Source organism: Pelodiscus sinensis, chromosome 2 (genome assembly GCF_049634645.1).
Source record: "Pelodiscus sinensis isolate JC-2024 chromosome 2, ASM4963464v1, whole genome shotgun sequence".
Taxonomy (NCBI): Eukaryota; Metazoa; Chordata; order Testudines; family Trionychidae; genus Pelodiscus; species Pelodiscus sinensis.
The window spans coordinates 85,790,521-85,804,527 of NC_134712.1; positions in this window are offsets into that span (position 1 = coordinate 85,790,521).

Genomic DNA, 14,007 nt, shown 5'->3' on the forward strand with positions numbered 1-14,007 from the left:
GAGAAGAAAAAGTTACTCACCTTTTGCAGTAATGGTAGTTCTTCAGGATGTGTGTCCCTGTGCGTGCTCCACTACCTTCCCTCCTTCCCCTGCTTTGGAGCCCCATGCTCTAACGGGTAGAGAAGGAATGGAGGGGCTGCGCTGCACGCACCTAACAGACTCCAACGGCACAAGGGGGCACAACAGCACATGTGTGGTGCAGTGGAAACTGCTGGAAGAGTCTCCAGTATCCGGTGTGAGAACACACCAGCACCTAGAGTGGAGCACCCACGGGGACACACATCTCGAAGAACTACCATTACTGCACAAGGTGAGTAACTTTTTCTTCAGCATAGAGGCAAGCCTGCCAAGTCCCTTTGTCTCCCTATTCTAGTCACAGGGAGGAGATCAGATAACAATGTCCATGCTCCTTTCCATGAATCGATCTGCCCAGGGATATGCATAAATCTATATGCAGAAACCAGCAGCAGTGTGGCACCAAAGCAATTGTACCAGACTGGGGGATGTGACCCCAAATTTGAACATTGTGGTAAAAGTGCGTTGGTTTCCTCAAGTAAATATTCACCTTGTTTAAAAATAACTGACATGGCATAAGCCATTGTTCTTTTCTCCTTTGCGACATTTGTGAATTGCTCGAGGCGAGAGAACAGAATTGGTTCAACGCATTGGTAACTAGCAGTGACATGGGCTGTTCTCTGCAGTGTTCCTCACCAGGGAAGTCCTGTGCTCTACAGTTGCCACTGTTCTATAATGGCAGTTGATGCAGGAGTTGTGATCAAAGCAGAGGAAGTTCCTTTATACACTGGAGAAAGGGAGAAGGCAAACGTATGGCAAATCTTTCAGCTGTACATTCATTCTGAAGTTCAATTATTGGGGAATTTGTGGAACATTTTTTCTTTTTCACACTTTCTAAGTGGGATTAGACTTCTAAAAGGGGTTGCCATTGTGTCATTAAGTGCTGCATTCCCCCTTGTTAACACTTGGGAAATAAAAGAAATTAGATGTGATGATTCACAGATATTCAGGCCAGAAGAGGGACCATTATGACAACTTAATCTGACCGTCTCATTAATAAAGGTAATAAGTAATTCCTGAAACAAGATCAATAACTTGGGGTTGAAGTTTTCTTTCAGAAAGACAACAGATAAGGTCTGACTGATCTCTTAGGGAAGTTGTCATCTTGTATGATACATACTGCAAACTGAAGACCATTTTAATATAGCTGTATCTGACATCTACCAATATGATGTAGATATGTTAGAGTGTGTTATCATTTTTTCAAGTGATTATTTGTTTGTGTTAGTGATTCTGCTTGGTATCCTGTCAATATAATCTAGGAGGAGTTGGTCCCATCCTGCACTTGGACACAGTGCTCACGTTAGGTCTAATTCTGATCTCACCCTAATTTTACAACAGTGTAACTCCATGACTTCAGTAAAATTGTAGAAACATGACCAGTATTAGCCCTGAAACACTCACAGTAGTGCAGAACTGGTGGGGTTAAAAGTGGATGAAAAACATCTCAAGCACCTAGAGCAGATGCTGCCAGATGCTTTATTTACCTGCGGACCACAGCTCCCATGGCTGATGACAGTGAACTGTGGCCAACAGGAGCTGTGAGGGGCCATTACAAGTAAAGTGTCTGGCAGCCAACCCAGAGGCTAACCTTAGCAAACTGCATCTGGCCTGTGGGCCACTTATAGCTCACCCCAATCTAAAGGAAAGTTAGTAAGTTATAGAGACTGAACAAGCCAATCATTTACATCCTCTGCTATTCAATGATGTCTGCAAGGAAACTCAAGCAAGATGGCAATTTTCATTTTCAGCCTCATCTTGAGTGAGCCAGCAATGCACCCAGAATTTGAAAATTGCAAGATGGCTTCAAAGAAACATTGTTCATGTTGGTAAACTCCCGGGCTCTGGTAGTATTTTGACCATCCGTATTTCAGGGAAAAACAGTTTGGGAATGGTTTTCTTGGAACTTTGAATCCTAGTGTAATTCTCCTGCCCAAAGCTGCCTTCTACCATCTTATTCACTTTTACTGTGAGAGTCATTAACTCAGAGCTGTCATGATTTGCTTTTGCATAAGGCCTTACTGATTTCCTATGAGAACTCCATGTTTAGTGCTGACAGACGGGTTCAAACCAGGTCAAACATCATAACTGGGGTCTCGGGAGGATTATTCATTTACATTCTCGATTTTATTTCCTGGCTATTAGCTGCAGAGTGGAATAGAACATGCAGAGCTCGCCTACAGGAATGCTGCTTTTGTGTGTGCAAAAGAAAACAGAATGTGGAAAACCTACATGACAGCTGAAGTTTTGAAATAGCTGTAAAAACAGTTTTTGCTGGATGTCATCCATTGCCCTCTGATCAGCCTTCTGTGTTGTGGGTTACACATCATACGTGGTAAAAATATCTAACAGCGCTTTCTTCAATTTTATTCCCAGACAGCTGGAGTTGGATGTCAATGGAATTATTAAACACAGTCATAACTCACAGCACTGCCAACATGCCTCCACATGTGCTGCAGGGGGAAAAAATCAGAGTACTTACATATTTTAAAACTTTAATCTTTCATTACCAAAAAGTGATCCCTTTTTAGAAAAAGCCTAACTGTCATAGTTTCCGACTAGAATAAATGTTTAAAACCCTCTGGGACTGAAGGCTAAAGAGTGGTCTGTTTGTTAATAAAACTAGCAAGTAAAAGATTATTGTATTGTTATTTCCAATAGATTGTTCACACATATATTACCTTGAGCTACAAATGGTAAAATGGAATAAAGCAAAGAAGCCACCATATGTAGATGTGCAGGTAGGGTTGTTGATATGATTACAAAATGTGAAGTATGTTTTATTTGTCCAGAGTATACTTTTCTCTGTCTCTTGTTTTTGATATAGAAGAAATTGGATAGGATGTAGTAGAGGCAGATTTTTGGCCTCTACATGCAGTAGCAAGCATAACTAGAAAGTACTATTGCAGAATGCTATCAAAATTACTGCCAAGTTTAAATGTCCAAACTTTTAATAATCAAAGAATGCATTCAAACAACTTTCTTTTTTCATAGCGTGTTGGTCTTATCACATAAGAACAGCTATACAGGGACAGATCAGAGGTCCATCTAGCTCAGTATCCTGTCTTTCGACAGTGACCAATGCTAGATGCCCCAGAGGGAGTAAAGAGAACAGGTAATCATTAAGTGATCCCTCTCCTGTCATCCATTTCCAGCCTCTGACAAACAGAGGCTAGGGACACCATTCCTACCCATCCTGGCTAAAAGCCATTGATGGACCTAACCTCCATGAATATATCTAGTTCTTTCTTGAACCCTTTTAATGTCCTGGTCTTCACAACCTCCTCTGGCAAGGAGTTCCACAGGCCGACCGTGCACTGTGTGAAGAAAAATTTCCTTTTGTTCATTTTAAACCTGCTACCTATTAATTTCATTGGTGACCCCTAGTTCTTATGTTTTTGGAAAAAGTAAATAATTTTTCTTATTCACTTTTTAGACACTAGTTATGATTTCGTAGACATCTATCACATTCCCCCTTAATTTTGTCTTTTCTAAGATGAAAAGTCTCAGTCTTTTTAATCTCTCTTCATATGGGACTTGTTCCAAACCCCTAATAATTTTTGTTGACACTTTTGGAAACTTTTCCAATGCCAATATATCTTTTTTGAGATGAGACGACCACATCTATAAATAGTATTCAAGATGTGAGTGTACCATAGTTTTATATAGAGGCACTCAGATATTTTCTGTCTTATTCTCTATCCCTTTTTTAATGATTCCTAACATTCTGTTTGCTTTTTTGACTGCTGCTCCCATTTAGTGGATGTTTCCAGAGAACTATTCACAATGACTCCAAGATCTCTATCAAGTGGTTATAGCTAAATTAGTCCCCATCATTTTGTAGGTATAGTTGGGATTCGTTTTTCCAATATGTATTACTTTACACCACTAGTTAGCTGTCTCCATTCTGAAAACATATAATTTATTCTTGCCTTTTGCTTCCTGTCTTTTAACCAGTTATCAATACGAGAGGACCTTCCCTCTTATCCCATGACAACATACTTTACTTAAAAGCCTTTTGTGAGGAACCTTGTCAAAGGCTTTCTGGAAATTTAAGTACACTGTATCTACTGGATCCCCCTTTTTCACACGTTTGTAGACCCCCTCAAAGAACTCTAGTAGGTTAGTAAGGCGTGATTTCCCTTTATAGAAGCCATGTTGACTTTTCTTCAACAAATTATGTTCATCTGTGTGTCTGAAAAATTTATTTTTGACTATAGTTTCAACTAATTTGCCTGGTATTGGCATTAGACTTACTGGTCTGTAATTGCCAGGATCACTTCTAGAGCCCTTTTTAAATATTGGCGTCACATTAGCTATCTTCCAGTCATTAGGTACAGAAGCTGATAGGTTACAAATCACAGTTAATTGTTTCACAATATCACATTTGAATTCTTTCAGAACTCTTAGGTGAATGCCATCTGGTCTCGGTGACTTGTTACTTTGAAGTTTATCAATTTGTTCTCTGATGACACCTAAATCTGGGACAATTCCTCAGATTTGTCAGCTAAAAAAGGATGACTTGGATTTGGGACTCTCCCTAAATCCTCAGTCACGAAGACTGAAGCAAAGAATTCATTTAGTTTCTCTGCAATGACTTTATCATCTTTGAGTGCTCCTTTGGCATTTTGATCGTCCAGAGGCCCCACTGGTTGTTTAGCAGGCTACCTGCTTCTGATGTACTTAAAAACATTTTGCTATTACTTTTTGCATTTTTGGCTAATTGTTCTTCAAAATCCTTTTTGTCTTTACACTTAATTTGACAGAGTTGATGCTCCTTTTTATTTTCCTCACTGGGATTTAACTTCCACTTTTTAAATTATGCCTTTTTGTCTCTCACTGCTTCTCTTACTTGGTTGTTAATCAAAGGTGGCACTTTTTTTCATTTTCTTACTGTGGTTTTTAATTTGGGGTATACATGTAAGTTGAGCCTCTATTATGGTGTCTGAAAAGTTTCCATGCAGCTTGCAGGGATTTTACTTTTGTCACTGTATGTTTTAATTTCTGTTTAACTAACCTCCTCGTTTTTATATAGTTCCCCTTTCTGAAATTAAATGCCACAGCATTGGGCTGCTGAGGTGTTTTTCCCACCACAGGGATATTAAATTTTATTACATTATGGTCACTATTTCCAAATGGTCCAAATATGGACCAGATCCTGCACTCCACTTAGGACTAAATCAAGAATTGCTTTCCCCTTGTGGGTTCCAGAACCAGCGGTTCCAAGAAGCTGTCATTTAAGCTATCAAGAAATTTTATCTCTTCATCCCGTCCTGAGGTGATGTGTACCCAGTCAATATGGGGATAGTTGTAAACTCCCACTATTATTGAGGTTTTTTGTTTTGATAACCTCTCTAATCTCCCTTAGCATTTCATAGTCACTATCACTGTCCTGACCAGGTGGTCGATAATATATCACTATTGCTATATTCTTATTATCAGAGCACAGAATTACTACAGATAGAGATTCTATGGAACATTTTGGTTCATTTAAGATTTATACTTCATTTGATTCTACATTTTCTTTCATGTATAATGCCAAACCCCCACCAGCATGATCTGTTCTGTCCTTCTGATATATTTTGTACACTGGTATGACTGTGTCCCATTAATTGTCCTCATACCACCAAGTTTCCATGATGCCTATTATAAATATCCTCTTTTAATACGACACCCACAAGTTCACTCATCTTATTATTTAGACTTCTAGCATTTGTGTATAAGCACTTTATAAAAATTTGTCACTATTTATCCGTCTGCTACTTCCTAATGTGTTAGACTCTTTTTCATTTGATTGTTTTTCATCTGATCTTTATCGTTCTTTATCATCTTCCATCCTCTCCTCCTTACTAGAACATAGAGAATCTCTATTAATAGACCCTCCCCTAAGAGATGTCTCTGTCCTATCCATGTGCTCCTCTGCATCTGTTGGCTTTCCCCCAGCCCTTAGTTTAAAAATTGCTCTATGGCCTTTTTAATATTAAGTGCCAGCAGTCTGGTTCCATTTTGGTTTAGGTTGAGCTCATCCTTCCTGTATAGACTCTCCTTTTCCCAAAAGTTTCCCCCAGTCCCTAATAAATCTAAACTCCTCTCTACACCATCCGCTCATCCACGCATTAAGACTGAAGTTCTGCCTGCCTATGCATGGAACTGATGTATTCAGAGAAAGCTACCATAGAGGTCCTGTATTTCAACCTCTTTCCTAGCAGCCTAAATTTGGCCTCCAGAACCTCTCTCCTACTCTTCCCTATGTCATTGGTACCTACATGTATCACGACCACTGGCTCCTCCCCAGCACTACACAAGTCTATCTAGATGTCTTGAGAGGTCCACAACCTCTGCACCAGGAAGGCAAGTCACCATACGGTTCTCCCGGTCATCACAAACCCAGTTGTTTGTATTTCTAATGATTTAATTACCCAGTTACTAACATGTACCTTTTCCTAATGACTGGAGTTCCTTCCCCTGGAGAGGTATCCTCAGTGTGAGAGGATACCACAACATTATCTGGAAGGAGAGTCCCAACTATGGGATGGTTTCCCTCTTCCAGCGGCAGATATAGGGCAGGGTGAGTGGGGTGGCGGTCCTGGGCCCCGCGCTTCAATAGGCCCCGCGCCAGGGGCGGACTGGTCCGGTGGGATATTGGGAATTTCCCAGTGGGCCATCCACCAAAGAGCTGGCTGGTGGCTGCTGGAGGAGGAGGGGGATTGTGACAAGGTGCCAGAGTCCCTCACTTTAAATTCCCTGGTGCCGGCCAGTGTGGGCCATGTGGGGCCGAGGGAGTACATGTGCGGCATGCTGAAACGCTGCGCAACAGCTGAGAGGGGAGATGCCCGTGCGTGGCATGATGTCACGGCCCGGGACTTTAAAACCGTGCAGCCCAGCGTTGCACTGCTCGGTTCGGCACGTGGTCTGGAGCCTGGGCCGGGGTCACGGCTGCCCTGCAAACTGGAAGGCAGAAGGTGGATAGCAGAGGAAGGGGCTTGTGCTGAGGGGAGGGGAAGGCACCAAGGGACAGCGTGGAGGAGGTACAAATGTCAGGGGGCCAAGTGGAGACAATGAGAAAAAGGGCAGGAGGGGACGTGTCAGTGGGAGGGGGGACAGGGTGATGCTGGGAGAGGAGAGGGGAAGGGCATTGGGGGCTAAAGGGGGGAGAGAGAGGTGCTGGAGAAGGCTTGAAAGGAGGGCCGGGCATGAGGAAGGTGGGGATGGATAAGGCACGTGTGAGGGCACAGGGGCATAGGTGGAATGGGGGCAGAGGGTCGTGAAGGGGTGAGCATCAGGGAAAAAGAGGGCAAAGGGCACAGGGGTAGTGAGGGAAGGGGGAGGCACCAGGAGGGTGCAGGGGTAAGGGAAGGTGCAGGTGCCAGGGGATTCTGGGGGTGAAGCAGAAGGGCAGACACCTTCAGGGGAGAGACCAGCTCCAGAGAAGAGAGGCAAGGCAGGTGTGCAGAGGGAGATGTTAGAAGATGGGATGAGGAGGGGTAGTTCACCTGATCAGAGTGGGGCTACTGGAGGAGTGGGCAGAGAGGAGATGCTTTTTTCCTATTTTGTATCCAAAGGGGGGGCCCTGCGAAATTGTGCTGCCCTGGGCCCCGCAAAACTCTCATCCACCCCTGCCCTCTGCTCCCGTTGACTCCTCTCCTTCCCTGAGCCTTTCACCCTCCGTAACAGCACATGGGCTGTCTGACTGGAGGTGGGACAGCTCTACAGTGTCCTGGAAAGCTTCATCTATGTACCTCTCCGACTCCCTTAGCTCCTCCATTTCAGCCACTCTGGCCTCAAGCCCATACTCGGTCTCTGAGGGCCAGAAGCTCCTTGCACTAAATGCATATGTACTCCACCTGTCCATAGGGCAGTTAATCATACATGCTACATTGGGTGCAATAGCCCCTACTCTCCTGCTGGGCTTCTGCCTGCATTCTCTCCTACAGATAATTAGATTATTCATAGGGTTTGTATTTTAAAAAAAACATATAACCAGAGTCAAAGTCTGTTGTCAGTTATATGGACATTGATTCAGTATCACTACAGGATAACTCTATTGCAATCGATCTGAATTCCTCTCTCCATATTCTGCTCTCTGTTGTGTAACTGAGCAAAGAATTGGGCCCAAACATTTTTTGTTTTTGCTTCAAAGCTTGTTAAAAGAAAAAGGCTGTTTTTAGAGCCAAAAATGATTGTTTTAGCAATAAAAGTATTTCAGATTTAAAATGAAGATTACTTCCTCCTCCCTATGCATTTGCCTTATCACTTTAATCAATGTGAGCAGTTCGTGTTCTTCATATAAAAGTGTTCTTGCCGAGTGCATCTTCCAAGCTCATAGAATCATAGAACACTAGAACTGGAAGGGACCTCGAGAGGTCATTGAGTCCAGTCCCCTGTCCTCACAGTAGGGCTTAGTACCATCTAGACCATCCCTGATAGATGTCTATGTAACCTGCTCTTAAATATCTCTAGAAATGGTGATTCCACAACCTCCCTAGGCAATTTATTCCAGTGTTTAACCTCCCTGTCAGTTAGGAAGTTTTTCCTAATGTCCAACCTAAGCCTCCCTTACTTCAGTTTAAGCCCCTTGCTTCTTGCCCTATCCTCAGAGGCCAAGGAGAACAATTTTTCTCCGTCCTCCTTATGACACCCTTGTAGATACCTGAAAACCACTATCATGTCCCCTCTCAGTCTTCTCCTTTCAAAACTAAACAAGCCCAATTCTTTCCGTCTTCCTTCATGGGTCATGTTCTCTAGAACTTTAATCATTCTTGTTGCTCTTCCCTGGACCCTCTCCAATTTCTCCACATCTTTCTTGAAATGTGGTGCCCAGAACTGGACACAATATGCCTATTGAGGCCTAATCAGTGCAGAGTAGAGCAGAAGAATGACTTCTCGTGTCTTGGTGACAGCACTCCTGTTAATGCATCCCAGAATCATGGTTTTTTTTGCAACAGCGTCACACTATTAACTCATATTAACTTGTGGTCCACTATGACCCCTAGATCCCTTTCTGCCGTACTCCTTCCTAGACAGTTGCTTCCCATTCTGCATGTGTGAAACTGAGTGGAGCACTTTGTATTTTTCCTTATTAAAGTTCATCCTATTTACCTCAGACAATTTCTCCAGTTTGTCCAGATCATTTTGAATTATGACCCTATCCTCCAGAGCACTTGCAACCTTTCCTAGCTTCATATCATCTGCAAACTTAATAAGCATACTCTCTAAGCCAGTATCTAAATCATTGATGAAGATATATTGAACAGAACTGGTCCCAAAACAGACCCTTGTGGTACCCCACTTGTTATGCCCTTCCAGCAGGATTGCGAATCATTAATATCTACTCTCTGAGAATGATTAGCCAGTCAGTTATGCACCCACCTTATAGTAGCTCCATCTAAGTTGTATTTGCCTAGTTTATTGATAAGAAGATCATGCAAGACCATATCAAAAGCCTTACCAAAATCTAGGTATACCATGTCTGCTTCTCCCTTATTCACAAGACTCATTGTCCTATCAAAGAAAGCTATCAGATTGGTTTGACATGATTTGTTCTTTACAAATCCATGCTGGCTGTTACCTATAACCTTAATATCTTCCAGATGTTTGCAGATGAATTCCTTAATTACTTGCTCCATTATCTTTCCTGGCACAGAAGTTAAACTGACTGGTCTGTAGTTTCCTGGGTGGTTGTTATTTCCCTTTTTATAGATGAGCACCATATTTGTCTTTTTCCAGTCTTCTGGAATCTCTCCTGTCTTCCATGATTTTTCAAAGATGATAGCTAAAGGCTCAGATACATCCTCTATCAGCTCCTTGAGTATTCCACGAGGCGTACAGATAGTGCGGAATGGCTTGCTAGTTCGAACTATCTAGCCCATGCCGCGTGTAGCCGCGCGGCACGGGGTTCGAACAAGCCGGCATTTAAAAATGGCGCCAGCCGGCTTATGCAAATGAAGCCCGGGAAATTCAAATCCCGGGCTTCATTTGCAAGTGCGGTATGCCTACATTACCACCCTAGTTCGAACTAGGGTGGTAGTGTAGACATACCCAAAGTCATACTTAGAAGGGTACAGCAAGCATGATTCCTAACAAAACCTAAACTTGAAAGCCTAGAGAACAGTTCAACAAGACCATGACTATGGTTTGCCATTAAAGTACTTTCAAGCCTTCTGTAACTGTTTAGCTCCATGCTGAACTCTTGTAATGGCTGTTCCACCTTGCTTGTATCTTTTCCCTCTTTTTCTCACAGTTATCCATGCAGGACACAACAGACAGCTATAAATAGAGGGATATTTTTCAGAGAATTACCTTTACTCCTCTACTCAAACTAACTCTCATTTGAGACAAATGGTTCTTTACATTTTGAGCTACTATGCTTTAGTTAGATTTGAAAAAGCTACATTCATCTTGGAAATAAATGTCCTTTCTCTTTTTGTCTACACCCATAATTTTATCTTCAGCACTTGCGAAAAAAACATGACAGTTAAGAGTGTTGTGAGACATACAATATAGAGTTTGCAAATGGTTCTTAAAATAGCAAATGTCTCTCATTAGCCGACCCAAACTGGTATGTCTACACTACCCTCCTAGTTCGAACTAGGAGGGTAATGTAGGCATTCCGCACTTGCTAATGAAGCCCGGGATTTGAATTTCCCGGGCTTCATTAGCATAAGCGGGGAGCCGCCATTTTTAAATCCCCGCTGCTTCGAACCCCGTGCAGCACGGCTACACGGGGCTCGAACTAGGTAGTTCGGACTAGGGTGCCTATTCCGAACTACCGGTACACCTCGTTTCACGAGGAGTAACGGTAGTTCGGAATAGGAACCTAGTCCGAACTACCTAGTTCGAGCCCTGTGTAGCCGCGCTTCACGGGGTTCGAAGCAGCGGGGATTTAAAAATGGCGGCTCCCCGCTTATGCTAATGAAGCCCGGGAAATTCAAATCCCGGGCTTCATTAGCAAGTGCGGTATGCATACATTACCCCGCTAGTTCGAACTAGCGGGGTAGTGTAGACATACCCTTATGTATTGATGCCTGCTTACTAATCAGGCATACGAATCAAATAATATAAAATAAAATTCCTTGCACATGAGAGAGGCCTATTCTCAAACTGGCTCACCCTGAACTGGTGCCATTTTGGTTAATTAATTTGCAAAGTCTCTCTCAATTCATCACTAGTATTTCTACCTCTACTACAAAATTAAAAATCCCTGGTGGTCCAGCCTCTCTACGTGCACAACAAACATTGACTCATTGTATGGTCTACATGCTGAGACTTAATCTGAACATAAATCAATATCTAAGTTTGTTTATCTTTTTTAAACCCACCAGTTTTTTATATTAGTTTTTCAATCAATATTTTTCTATTTCATTTCCTTTGTGGCAATGTAATATTACCTGTTTCTATGAAATATTTATTCCCTGCACATAATTTTAGTCTATTTAATGGCTAGAACTAGGAAACTGCTGGAAAGTTTGTTTGCTGAAGGAAATTATTAGACTGGCAGAAATATTAAGAAAAAGAAACTGAATTAAAAATTGTTCATGGCAAGCTGATTTTGAATTTGTAAATGCAAGTATTTATCTAAGAAACTTGATTTTAGGGTTATTGTTTTCCAGTCAGAGAAACAGTAAAATTATCCTGTGACCAACCTATTAATCTGCAATCAGAACTGACCAACAGAGCTCAAATTTTCACTTTCAAACACGGAATTCTCAGAGTGAGGTAACCTCAGTCTTCTGAACAATAACTATTCACAAAATTAATTTAGCTAGTGATTTGAATAATAAATACATTTGAGATAATTGCAAGTGGTTCACAGACAAATTACACACAGAAAGATATAACTTCGAACAGTTTGGCTCTTCAAAACTTGTGGTTAAAATAGAAGCCATGACTACTATAGTCACTTTCAATATGTGCTAACTACTTATGCTAAACCATCTGTCCCACCTTGCATGTTGCTTTGAAGTTAGGAATACCTTCACCCAGACCTGAAAAAAATCTCTGTGGCTCAAAAGCTTGTCTTTCTTTCATCAGCAGAAGATGGTCCAATAAAAGATATTACTTCTCCCACCTTGTTTTTCTCATATCTAGGGACTGTTATGCCTACAATTGTAGACTGAACTGGGTAAAAGAGAAAATGCAGTAGAAGAAAAAAACTCTTGGTCTGAGTTTGCTGGACATCTGTTGATGGGGAGCAGTGCCAGACTGCAGATAATCTTCACCAGCAATGCAGCCAGAGGAAGCCTAGTGTGATAATACCCACCTATGAACTCAAGTTTATTTCTGTATAAAATGACCATGTTTTCAGACAGAAACATCTTGTTTTAAGGCCACCCTTAAGCCAACACCTGGAGCTCATCACAAGGATAAAAAAAAGCATGTATGTAGCAACATACTTCTTTTGGGGGGGGTACTATAAGCAGTTGGGTATCAAGCCTATCTCCTATAGCCACCCTAGAAAAAGAACTTGACTGTGATTAATTTAAATCAGACAGACCAATGTGAAAGAAACAAAAACATTGCACCTGTTTCTCTCACCCAGGCTTTCCAAAGAAGTTACCGTGACAGAACAATTCATGGTGGATTCCTCTGCTGTGCAGATTGCCTTAGGGATGCCACGTGTTAAGCCAATGTTGTGTGAGAGCTGCTGTAAAATGTAGTGAAAGTATAGGTCCCTAGAAAATCCTGTAGTCTCTAGAGAGAAAAAACTCATGCCTTTCAAGATGGGATACTCCTGCAAATCTCTAGGATTAATCCACTTATAGCATTTCTTTTAACTATTGACTCTGGGGCCCACAACGAAAGAAGATAAGCCATATCCACTTCCTAAGGACTCAACAACACTGGGTCCCAGAGCTTACCTTTCTGAGCTTTGTCCAATTCTATTAATCACTGCAGATGGTATTCATTGTTTAGTCATGGAGACTAAGAGGACAATTGACAGCAGAGTTTTATAGTTTCCTGGCCTAACTGGCCTGGGATTGTATGAAACAGAACATAGCAATAGCCTCATCTGAAGGAAAGATCAAGGAGAGATGCTGTGGGGGATAGGCAAACGTCAGCATAAGCCATGGCAACCATTATCCAGTGACTGGAGGAGTGAAAAGACGCTAAAGATTGCTGGAACCACGTTGTGAGAAAAATGATGACCGCACTATAAAAATAAATAGAGTATTCCCACGCTTGTAAACTTCTGGCAGACTTTCATTCAGCTGCAGAAGAAAAACAGATCTTTCTATCCAGAACTTCCTGAAGAAATCTTTTCTTCTTAGCACCTACTGTGAATTCAGGTCACGGGGAACTAAAGCATAAAAAAGTTCAGATGTACTTACCACCATCCTGGTCACATTTAAAGGGTGGGAACTGCATTTCTAAGCTATTTCCCCTTTCATTTCAGCTTGCTAAATTGTAACACTAGTCTTATTGCTATCAAGTTGCAACACTAATTGCATTGGACTTAAGAAGATAACTTGTATACTGCCTTCCCTTGCCTCTCCACTCTGATGAGTTGGCTTTTAGAATTAACACCTTTCTGATGTTCTTGACTGTCAGTCAGAATTCCTCCCTTGCTGGCTCTTGCTATGGAGGGTGCAATGATTTAACAGTTTAATAATTTCAAGCCACCTTAGACTGGCTCAATCATTCTGGCTCGTGAGCAGGGGGTGGAACCCAGGCTCATCTGGTCTGTCCATTTGTTTTGGGGAGTGGTTATGAGTACAAGTAACCATGCATATTCGTATATGCTGGAATCCAAGATCCATGTAACCCAAGAAAGGGAGTAACAAGGTTCTTAATCCCAGTCATGGACATGTAGTCACTGTCTTAATCAATTTTTCCTCAAGGCTGTGAACAGTTGATGTTCAACTGAAATTTAAATATCCTTCAAGAAAGAAGAGGAAAAATCAAATAAACAGGCAAGCAGGCAGGAGAAAACAA